General features: G+C 41.0%; 1 long non-coding RNA gene across 1 annotated transcript in view; it reads right to left on the bottom strand.

The window, feature by feature from the left end:
• Window positions 1–1,647: 1,647 nt before the first annotated feature.
• The window catches only part of LOC113946122, a 15,231-nt gene continuing 5,707 nt past the window's right edge, over window positions 1,648–11,171 (bottom strand). The window contains exons 2-3 of the long non-coding RNA XR_003527295.1: window positions 5,151–5,325; window positions 1,648–4,084 (exon numbers count right to left, since the gene is read on the bottom strand). This is a non-coding gene — a long non-coding RNA (uncharacterized LOC113946122). The remainder of the gene's footprint in view (window positions 4,085–5,150; window positions 5,326–11,171) is intronic.

Raw genomic sequence — 11,171 nt, 5'->3', positions numbered from 1 at the left:
TCCCTTTAATGAAAGTGTGCTGTAATAATGGCTTGCAAATATTTTATCTCTGGAAGCTATTACTAAGTTTGTTTTAAAAGCTAAGCTAACACTGAAGACATGTTTACTCTCCAAGTAGACACCCTGTATTTGAGCTGTTGCATTTCTTTTTACTATTTTCAAACCAGTGCTGTGCAGTTGCAAACACAAGTTTTTTCATCTGCTACAGAAAACATCTTAATTTGTTAATAGATTAACAAAAGGGGAATTAAGAGAGAGGTTTCAAGTGCAAAACAATGTGTTGGGAAATCACCTCGATTCCAAATTAAATTAGAAGTGTGTGATGCTGCCAGACATTGTCAAAGCCGTAATGAACTGTGAAATGCTCACAGCCCCCCTGCTCCCCTCCCACTGAGTGCCCTCCGCTGCCACTCTCCATTCTCTAGTGCCTGCAGCCTCCTGCGCAAGACATTTTACATCTCCCCGGGCTCCTCTTTCCACAGCCAGGAACGTTCTGTCTCCTGTGGGACTACGGTGGCAGCAGTCTGGGGCTGTGACACTTCGGCCTCCGCTGGCACTTTCTAATCCTTGCTATTGCACAGTAAACCTTAATCTAAAACCATCTGCAGAGACTAGGGCCAGTCTGTCTTAGTCTGCTCTTGTGAGTGGCCTCAGCCAATCGTTGCCCCAGGCTCTTATGTCAGGGATTGCTCATTTGGTGGAGGCCACCTTTGGAAGTGGCTGCTGGCAGGAGTCTGAGTCACAGACAGAGTCAAATTCAAGAGAATTTGTTCTTTTCTGAATGTGAGAGAGCAGAGGAACATGCAAGCTGGACAAGGTAAGCTATTTCTATTTTCTCAAGCCTGAAGGTATTTTTCCTTCCTTTCCTGGGGGAAGCTTGGTGCTAAAATACTTCTCTAGCAATTAGGAAATGTACGTAGTGTTTCACACATCTTGTGTTCATGGTTATCTGCATGAGAAGCAATAACACATCCTTGAGAAGAAGCAGGCAGCCTTATATCCACAGTGAGTGACACTGTTTGAATTTTGTGAAGTGATATCCCATTCCCCATCAAAAATACTGTGGTACAACTGTAGCACAGAGTGTGGGAAGGTCAGAGCCACCTCTTCTCTTCCACAACATTTACACATTCAAGGTCACGTTGAATGGGGCTTTCAGCAACTGAAACTAGTTCAGGATGTCCCTATTCACTGCAGGGTGAGTGTTGGACTTTAAAGGTCCTGACCTAAACCATTCTAAGATTCTGTGGTTCTGTATCAACCAACTATAGCCCTCTCCGTCTACCCTTCATTTGTTCCTTTCTATTTTACCCCCACTGATCCTTTTTTGCTCCATTGCTCTTGTCTACTTTGGCATTTTGGTGAAGAGAGGAAAAAGGACAGCAGATGGAAAATGGGGGTGCAGCTCCTGTCCTGCCCCTTGGAGGAGAAAGCCAGTGCAACACAGCCCTGGTTCTGTTTTCTTCCTCCACTGTGAGAGCTTAGGATCCCATCACACAATAAAATACATAAAACTCCTTTATTGTTCCAAAAAGTCATATAAGAATCTAAAGTCAGGTTTTTTGCACAACCAAAGCCAATGAGCAGTCTTCCCACTAAATTCAAAGGCAGCAGGATCAAGTCTGCAAGAATAAAATGGGAGCTCTAACATCAAAGACAGGCAAAGAAAGGGCACAGCATGAGCTCATGGGATTGTTTACTATGCAATGTGTTCTCCACATTTTTTATACCTTTTGCTTGGATCTCATTTTCCTTTGAACTCCAGGCAACGTGCATGTTTAGGCCCATTAAAATAAGTGATGTTTTTTAACAAACTACAATGCAGATTAGATCAATTCTTTAATCTCATCTTTTCCCCTTGAATACTAGAATCAGCCATTTTATGCGCAGTTGGATATAAAATTAACCCAGGCACATTAGATCTATTCCAGAATGTTCTGTATTCTAAACAATCTAATTTTGCTGGGAATGTGCCAGGGTCTCATCAATAAAGGTGAACATAGTCCAGATCTAAACAGAAAGCTGCACAGCTACTTTACTGTCAAAATATTGAGTGAGGTGGGAGCACACAACATTTTGATGGATACTAAAGAAAGGCCACAGTCACAGGCACTTTTGTCCAGACATGAATAGCATAACACAGGTCATGCTGGTAAATCTGGTTAAGCAACTTCAGAAGAAAAGTCTGCTCAAGAAATCATTTTGAAGATCTGAAAAACCCAACAACAAAACCACCACTGACAACACAAACCACTTGCAGTCACTATCTCATTTGCTATCTACCTGTGTCTGTCCCCCCCAGCCCTCTCCTATGGGCAAGTGTTTTCCTTGAGCACGTGGATAGCATATGGTAACATATCTATCTACCCTGTAAAATAAAGGTCTCAAAAGTAATAGGAAGCTTGTGAACAGGTCCTTGTGATTTTGGAAGGGAGACAGGCCTTTATGTAATGTACAGGAAGTGCTTTTAGGAGCTTTGTGACTACAACGTTTATAAATATCTGCTGTAGAAAAAACACAAGGACACAAAAGAAGCTTTGTCAGAAAAAAACAATATATTGTCACAGGGCAATTACACTATTGCACTTTGCAGAAGCTATACTCTGAGGCTGTTCGTTTATATTTTTAAGGAAAAACTTACAGCTTCCAGATCCTACTGGGCTAAACTCTTTTTTTCTAAAATTTGCCTGTGGCTGGATCCCTCCTGTTCCATTAAGATCTTCTGGTTGTCTACCTGGGCTGAACTAGCACTGTTTTCTTGTACTTCTTGGAATAAAGTTTAATCCTGGGCAGAATTGTGGCCCTGTGTCATTTCCCACACTTTGGACTTTTGGGGGCAGTTTTTTGGGGGACAGGTATTGCTTTCACAGCTCTTAACACAGCTGTAGCCTTTTCTTCTGGAAGGCCCTGACTGGCAGCCATAAGGGCTGGTTTTGATTATCTGTGAAGGTCTGTTGTGAAGATTGGTTTGAGCCCCAGCTCAGACACCTGGGGAAATTTCCTTTCCCATCACAGTGTTTAAAATGACAGCAGCTTGTTAAAGCTGGAGAAGATAAACAGAATAGCACATAATAGCAAGGTACAGTTTTCCTGAAGTCAAGCAATAAACAAAATAAACTGATTTGAACCCTTCCTCTGTTATTTCAGGATAAGCAAACTGCAGGTTGGTTTGTCTCCAGCACTAATGCCTCGGGGGCAGATTCCGAGCCCTTTGTCTCCTCCCAGGATACAAATGCCGATGCTTTAAGTCTGAACAGTGCTTCAGCCAACTCGAGGTCCTTCTCTCTTCTGTCGCCTCTACCAAGCTGTCCCTGTTTGACCATTATTCCTCTACTTCAGTGATTTCTACCCCAAGACAAAATTTTCCCAAAGGATCCTCTTAATTATGGATCCTTCTTTCTTTTTTTTTTTTTTTTTTGGTGTGTGTGTGTATTTCATGCCCTAAAGCTACAATCTGTGAAAGATCAGACAGAGCAGTCCCTCCAGGGTTGTTTTGGCTTAGTGAATTGGCTCAGGGTTTTTTTGTGTTACAGTAACTGTGTATTTCCTCCCTTTTCACATTTTTTTTTTTTCTAAACAGAAATTCTCAAAATATGAAAAGCTTAAATGTAAATCCAGTGTCTTTCAGATGCCTGCCTTGCACATAACTGTTACATCTTTTCCCTACATCCAGACTTCAGCTGTTTGCTTCCTCTTTGCAGGCTGCCATCCTTTTAGAGCTTTCTGCATGAGGTTTGCTTTCTCCTTTAGACCTCAGCCATCAGGGTTATGTCTCAAAGGCTCAGGTCAGGACTGTCTGATACAAAGCCTTTGGATGAGGTAAGTTCCCTCTTGGACACTTTGTGATCATTTCCTGGAAAAGACATTTGTTTGCCTGGCCCGTGTCTCCTGTATCAGCTGCAACTCCTTATCAGCCTTCTCTTCTCTCTGGCCCCAGGCTCCTGTCTTTTCCTCTTCTCTGGTTTACCTCTGTGCCTTCCCAGACCATGGACTTTCTATTCTCCTGCTCCAGTATTGCCCCACTGCTGCTTGGATCAGACTGGGCTCCCAAGTCCAGACTGTCTGAAATCGGTGATGGAAGTTGCTGTATGGACACCAGGTGACTTATAAAGTTAGACAGTCAAAAATGCAGGCAATTGTAACGTATATGTTCTTTGGGGAAATGACTTGAGTGGGTTTTAAGGCAGGATGTGTATAGCTGGTGCTTCAAAGTCAAATACCATATTTAAGCCTATTACAAAGATTATCAGCATTCCCTACAAATGGTAAAATACACAGATCAGACCTGTGGATTAGATACCATCTTTTTTGGAAATTGTTACATTTAAATTTAAACAAAAATTAATAGTGTATGTGGAGGTGAGGAGGAGGAGGAGAAAAAATGTATGGGCCAAGGGAGAGTAAGTTATTTTAAAAACCCTCAAATACACATGAGAGAAGACACAGCAGAAGAATAGGAGACTGCAGACTGCATAGGGCAGTGCTGTTGTACTGACAAAAATAAGTAGAAAGAATAAGGATCTTCTCATTTTCTGAGACAATAAGTCACCATGTAAAATGGCATAATGGCTCTTTTTTTTTTCTTTCTGTCTCCCTCCCTGCAAATACAGCCTGGAAGCACAGAAGAATGAGATTACCACATCTCATACATCACAATTTCTAACAGAAGTTACAATACTGTTACCACATACATTCGTGACATTTATTTTACTACAACTTTCTTCAAGGATATTGTAGAGCAAAACTCCCAAGTTTCCTAAAATTAGACACATTTTGTGTCTGTTTGCTGTCTTTGGTAGACTTAAAATTCAACCCTGATCATATTTTATGTGATTTTGTAATAACACCCACTCATTCATTGCAGAAGAGGCATTCTATTGTCCTCCTTTGACACTTTGGGATTGCAGCTGGAAGATGTGTCATTGGGACTTCCCTTTGTTTTCTCACTATGAACTAGACACTTGTGGCAGATGCTGGATTGGCAGCCTCACAGAAACAGATACTCCAGGCCACCAGCTCGCACAAGCGGTGACAGTTCAAGTGTCTGGCTTCTGTATGGCACCTGTCACTTTGCTGCTCGACCACACAGGTTAATCAGCAGCTGTCAAATGGCACTGTTCAAGCACTCCTGGGCTGGGGTGGTAACTCACCTTGTCCATGCTGTGGTAGCACAGCCAAAGCTGAGAGAAGATTTCAGTTCTTCATTTCAGTCTTTTTTTTTTTCCCCTTTTAGGGAAGGAGAGACAGTTGCACTCATTATTGCAGGTCTGTGCCCTCTAGCTACCCCTTTAGGGATGCCCTTCTGACAGTCTGAAATTGTCCTTCCTGAAAAAGAGAAACAGGATGAGAGAGAGACTGTGATAACCTATTGATAACCCCAGTCTGATGAGGAGCAGCATAGGGAGCTGGGGGGGCTTAGCCTGGAGAGAAGGGGGCTCAGGGGGAACCTTCTCGCTCTCTATAACCTGAAAGGAGGTTGTAGCCAGGTGGGGGTCAGTGTCTTCTCCCAAATAATCAGGGACAGAACAAGAAGAAATGGCCTCAAGTTGTACAGGGGAAGTTTGGACTGGATATTAGGAACAATTTCTTCACAGAAAAGGTTACCAAGCATTAGAACAGGCTGCCCAGGGAAGTGGTTGTGTCACTGTGCCTGGGGATACTTAAAAGTATCCGAGGAACATGGTTTAGTGGTGGACTTGGCAGTGCTGGGTTAACGGTTGGACTCGATGACCTCAGAGGTCTTTTCCAACCTAAACAATTCCATTACTTTCTTTTATGATTGCAGACAGCTCAGCTGCTCATGTCACTGTGATCTTTACAGTGACTACTGTCACCAGGACTCACATTTGGCACTGCTAAGCCTGCTCTGGCACCTGTGTGATGTAATGCTGTCGCTCCTGAGTGTTTGGGTGTCAGAGGCAGAAGGGTAATAGTGAAGTCCATGCTGTACCATTGTATCAGCCTATAAATGTACACAGGTGCCTGTATCCTCTGAGTCCTGTGGACTTGTGCACAGGATCTTGATTCTGTGCACGGGACTTCTGAAATATAAACACATAGGTATGTACATAGGGCACACACATTATATATGTGTGTGTGTGTATACTTGAACTTAGGAAATAATGTAATCAAGTCCTTTTTCCTGCTAGTAAAATCACATAATAATAATCACATAATAATAATAATAACAATCCACTACATAAAAGGATCAAGCTTCATCCTGAGAACTGTTAGTGTCGCTTCTCTCAAACTCCTGTGTGAACATTGTTCCAGAATATCATGGCAGTGCTCTGCAGTAATATTTCCTTTCTAATTTGCACATCCACCACCGTATTGTGTCCCTTGATTCTGAGCAGTGCTGTTTGTAAGCTTCACTCATTTCCTTTCCCTCAGATCTGCCCATGGATGTATCTACAGAGAGAGAATCCCTCCCTTCTCAGACTTTGTTTTGTGAGACTAAACTTCTTTTAGATTGCTCACACCCCAGTATGGTTCCAAGAGACTTACCTGTACCTTGTCCAACCTAGGTTGAACTCAATAATATCAGAGGTCTTTTCCAACCTAATTGATTCTGTGATTCTATTCCAAGCTGAGTTTACTTTTCTTGAGTGGCTTTGGGTTCATTTTTCAAGCATAGGTCTTACTAGTTAAATGATGACATCAGCATTTCCTTATATAATGGAAACACCTCTCCTGATAAGCTGAATAATCATATTTGTAATTTTTGTGTTAATGAATACAGCCAATTACTACTCTGATTTCTCTCCTCAGGACATATCAATAGTTTCATACAAGTAACTTCTCACCGCTGGCTTAAATCCAGGACCAGTGCAGGAGCTTGCCCTTTGAACTGTCATCTTTCGCACAAAAAGGCTTAAAAATAGTAAGAGTATAGTTGGATTAGGCCAGTATTTTATGAGTTTCTTCCCACTTCGAGACTTCCTCTTTAAGCAGCCATGTCTAGGGCTTGTCTCACTTTCGGGTATATAAAGCAATCTCCAGAAACATGAACTAAATCTAACTCTGGATTGTCCAAACTGCAGTGTTGATTTTATTAGCATGGAAAGCATTTCAACAGCAGAATGTAAAGGCAAAAATAACACATAGATGCTGCAAGAGGAATTTGTATGATGACATTTGCTTTGTCAAACTTTAATCATCAAAATCTAAGCTAGTTGTGTGGTTTTCCTCTACAACCACCAGAAGGATGCTGGCAGCTCCCCAGGGTTTTTATCACTCAGGCATGTATTTTAGGATCTGTTTCCCATCAGTGCCTGCTTCTTCCTTTCCACAGGTTGTCAAGTGAATCTGCATCAGCAGAGCAGCTGAAGCATGCAGGTAAAATCAGGTGAAATGAACCTCTCTTCACTGTTTATCTTAAAATTCAAAAGAATACTCCAGAAAACGACACTTGGATTTTTCACACATTGAGAAGAAAACGGATCACAGAGCAGCCAACTGGGATGTCAGGGAACTGTTTTAAAAGAACTAAGCTCCCTAAGTCTGGTCTTTATTGACATGTCATGAGGCAAATATACTGAAAGAAAAACATGAGATGTTTAACACATTTTTATTTTACATAAACAAGTGTTTTTTAGAATGTTCTTTGCATGAATTGCCATAATTACAAATTAAAACAAGAATAAGTTTCTGAATTCTGATTTCCCACCACAGAGCTCTGATTCTATGGTGGGTAAAATGGTGAGACAGGAAATTTCCTCTATGTTTCCATCTGCTCATATATCAGACTAATTTTGTCTTCTAGGAGCTCACTCTGAAAAAAATATGGTCTTTTCGCAGACCGGAGATTTTAAACAAAACTATTGTTCTCCCTCTTGTTTGTGACAGAAGGTAATGAAGAGAGATTAGGAGTTCATGAGTGCAGCAGGAGCTCTGGAATAATTATTAACAGGAATTTCTAAAAAGGAAAGAATTGTGATGTGAAGGGCCAAGTCATAAGGATTAATTAAATAGAAGAAGGGATGCTGACTTTCAAGTAGTCTGGCCTGGAAATAACACAGATGGAGAAGTGAAAAAGAATAGAAAACATCATGTCTGCAAAATGTTCTCTGAGTGGGTGTTTTTGGGAGAGGGCCACCTAAAGGATTCAACTTTTGCTAGGAAGAGTATGCATTATCCATGCCCAAATTTGTGAGTAATCAATTCACAGATCAACTGATGAGTTAGTTAAATGTTGTTTCCTTAGAGTAACATCCAGGTTTGCAGGTATCTTTGATAATACACTTTTGGCAACTCAGGATGTTGCTGGAGCACATTCTCCTTCTCTGTCACACAGTCCCCTCTGCACTTCCTCGTGGGCGAATGGAAGCCCAAACAACACAACAAAATATTCCATATTTAATCTTGTTGTACTGTTTTCCTCTGGACACTAAAAGCTTACACTTCTTTGCACCTTTATTGGGAAAAATAGCAATAATCTCAGTTCACTGTCATATTTAAAATGGGAACTGAAAAACAATTTACTTATCAGGACACAAATCCAACCTTCTGTTTGCCTCTCTAACTTTATTGTCTCTGAAAGCAGAACAAGAGCTGCTTTTCCTCCTTCACGTTGAGACATTGGTACCTGTTAAAGTGGAAATACACAGTCAAAATTTCCACTTGTAGCCAGTGAGTGAAACAGAAAACTCATATTCTGCCAGTTTTGTGGGAATATGCTGTGGTAAAATGAATAATCATCAATTATTTAATTTCTTAGGAGGGAAAATATAAAGCCATCAGGTACTTCTGAAGTGCTCAGTCTGTGTTAGGCTGACCTTGGTGTCTCTCTAGAAAACCTGGTGTGTATTCTTGGCAGCAGGCATCAGTTCCCCGAGGGAGAGGATATACAAGCCTGCAGGAATGTAGATAAACATCTAAGATTCTACTCTGCATAAGAACAACAACAAAATAATCAGTGAAAGCCTCCAAAGAGCTGCTAAGGGGCCCTTCTTCACAGTCGAGTACCTTACTAAAAGGAAAGCAAACTCTTCTAATTGAAAATACTTCATAATTATTAGATCCCATCACAATTCTGACTTTTTCAACAGCAAAAAAAATACTCGATGGGGTTTAGTTTTTCTGGGGTTTCGTTTTTCTGGGGACAGGGAGGGAGAAATGTGTGTCTTTTCTAGCACTAATTGTTTTGTCAGTCATTATTAACATGATAGCTTTCAGAACCAAAAATGCAGGAAACCATTGCTTTGTAAAATTTAGCAGCTTGCTGGAAATCTTATACACCTCACAGAAGCATCTACTGACTCTAGCAATACGTAGAGTTCAGTCAATATAACTGAAAGTGAGGGGGTGTGATTGTCAGGGGAAATACTATTTATTATAGAATTTTCTAAACAATTGGTCAACTCTGGCAATTCCACAGACATACAGACTGCCCCTTGGGAATGCTATTTATGAGCTCAAAAGCAGCTGAACAGCACTCTCAAAAAGGCTGCCAGTTTCAAGAAAATTAATTACAATCTTACATTGTCAGAAAATGAAGAGAGAAGAGGCTTTGTGCTGAGCTTAAGGCATGAAGTGTGTTTGCACTCCTTTGTCTTGGCCTCTCTGTCGAAGCCTGGGGTATTGATGAGAACACGGCTGCTCATGGCAGTGTCGGCTCAGACAAATCAATGCAGGAAAATGTAAACATACAGGTAACTTCACATCCCTTTTTCTAAAAGGTTCCCAAGAGCCTTACTAGAGAGAATACTGTACCTTCAGGTCTTGGAGCCTTCAAGGTGTGGCTTTGCTGTACTTCCATAAAAAAAAACAACCCACAACAAACCGACAAAAAAACACCCCAGACAATCACACTCAAAACAGCTCCCTGAGTGCAAGAAGTATGTACAGACTTTCTGCACCTAATCCACCTTTTTGGTAATAGACTAATTTTATTTGTAATTTTAAACATTCCAGTTGAACACAGTTTAATTGCAGGTCCACACTGCCCTAAAGACTACCAATTCCCTGTTTTAAAAGTTTCCTGATGGATTTAGAAGCTGAAATTACTGAGGAAAACCAATTAGATGAGCACTAGAAGTAGCACAGGAGTGAGAGAGCCAGAAAGAGATGTTCAGTGTCAAAGAGTGACACGTTCCAATTAGTGTGTCAGTGGCTCAGCTGCTGTTGGCACCATACTTACAGCACAGAGAGCCTGTAGGGGTATCAGAAATGCTCCTTTGAACAGAAAACACTTCCAGTTGATTGCCATCCTCTTACCTGTGGCACCACCCTAATATATAACTTGTGTGCCTTTACCCTGATACAACTATTTATGATGATGTTTCAAATGCTTTCGTAAAACTCACTACCTTTTGGGCAGACTTCAGATCATTGCAATTTAGTAACTACTGTTACTAAAGGAGTGAGGGGAAAACTACATTACTAATCCTGCATGTTTTGTATGAAGTCATCTCTGTGCAGAGAAAAGGCTTTGTATCCTGCTCTCAGAGCATGTGTCAGAACTGTTACAACAACAAGCAGCTTTCCGTTACTTTTATTTTGGAAAGACAAAATGGCTGAAGGCCACAGCTGTTGATTTATTCAGATGCCGAAGGAAACCATTAGCCCATTGGACCCTGAAGATGAGATTTCTTTGTGCTAGATGTTAATAAAAGGAAATCCTAAACAGCGGCTGCCAGAGGGGACTTAATACAAATGCAAAATGCCAAATGTACCTAAAAAGGAAGGAGGAAGATGGTTGCTTATTAGAGAAATAGAAAAAAGCCCAACAAAACAGTGAAAAGCACAGCTAGATTTTTTTTTCTACTTCTTCTTAAGTACAATGTGATGTACAACCAAACTGTGAGAGGAAAACTCTCCTGCATTTAAATCAAACAGAATATCTTTGAAACATACGGCTACACATATGGCCGTACCGGTAACGGCTACACGTCCACGTGGATTGGGTTTTTATCAGCATAATGTAGATGGAGCTTCTCCACAAACTCCCTGCTGTTTGCAGCTTTGTTTTAATTAGTTGCTAGTATTAAATGAGCTGCCTTCTCAGAAGAGATGTCAAATTAAAAACATAATAGCCATCGGGGTAGGTAACTCCTCTTTCAGATTTCAGATTACTGCTTTAGTGTCCTCGTGGCAGAAACAAACATGATTAATCATTGCTGGTACTTGGCCTGAATTTCAGATATGCCTCTGTCTCCATTCTCCCCCCC

The sequence above is a fragment of the Corapipo altera genome, unplaced genomic scaffold, assembly GCF_003945725.1.
Source record: "Corapipo altera isolate COAL_440 unplaced genomic scaffold, ASM394572v1 46, whole genome shotgun sequence".
NCBI classification, from domain to species: Eukaryota; Metazoa; Chordata; class Aves; order Passeriformes; family Pipridae; genus Corapipo; species Corapipo altera.
This window is presented reverse-complemented; position numbering and strand designations above follow the sequence as displayed.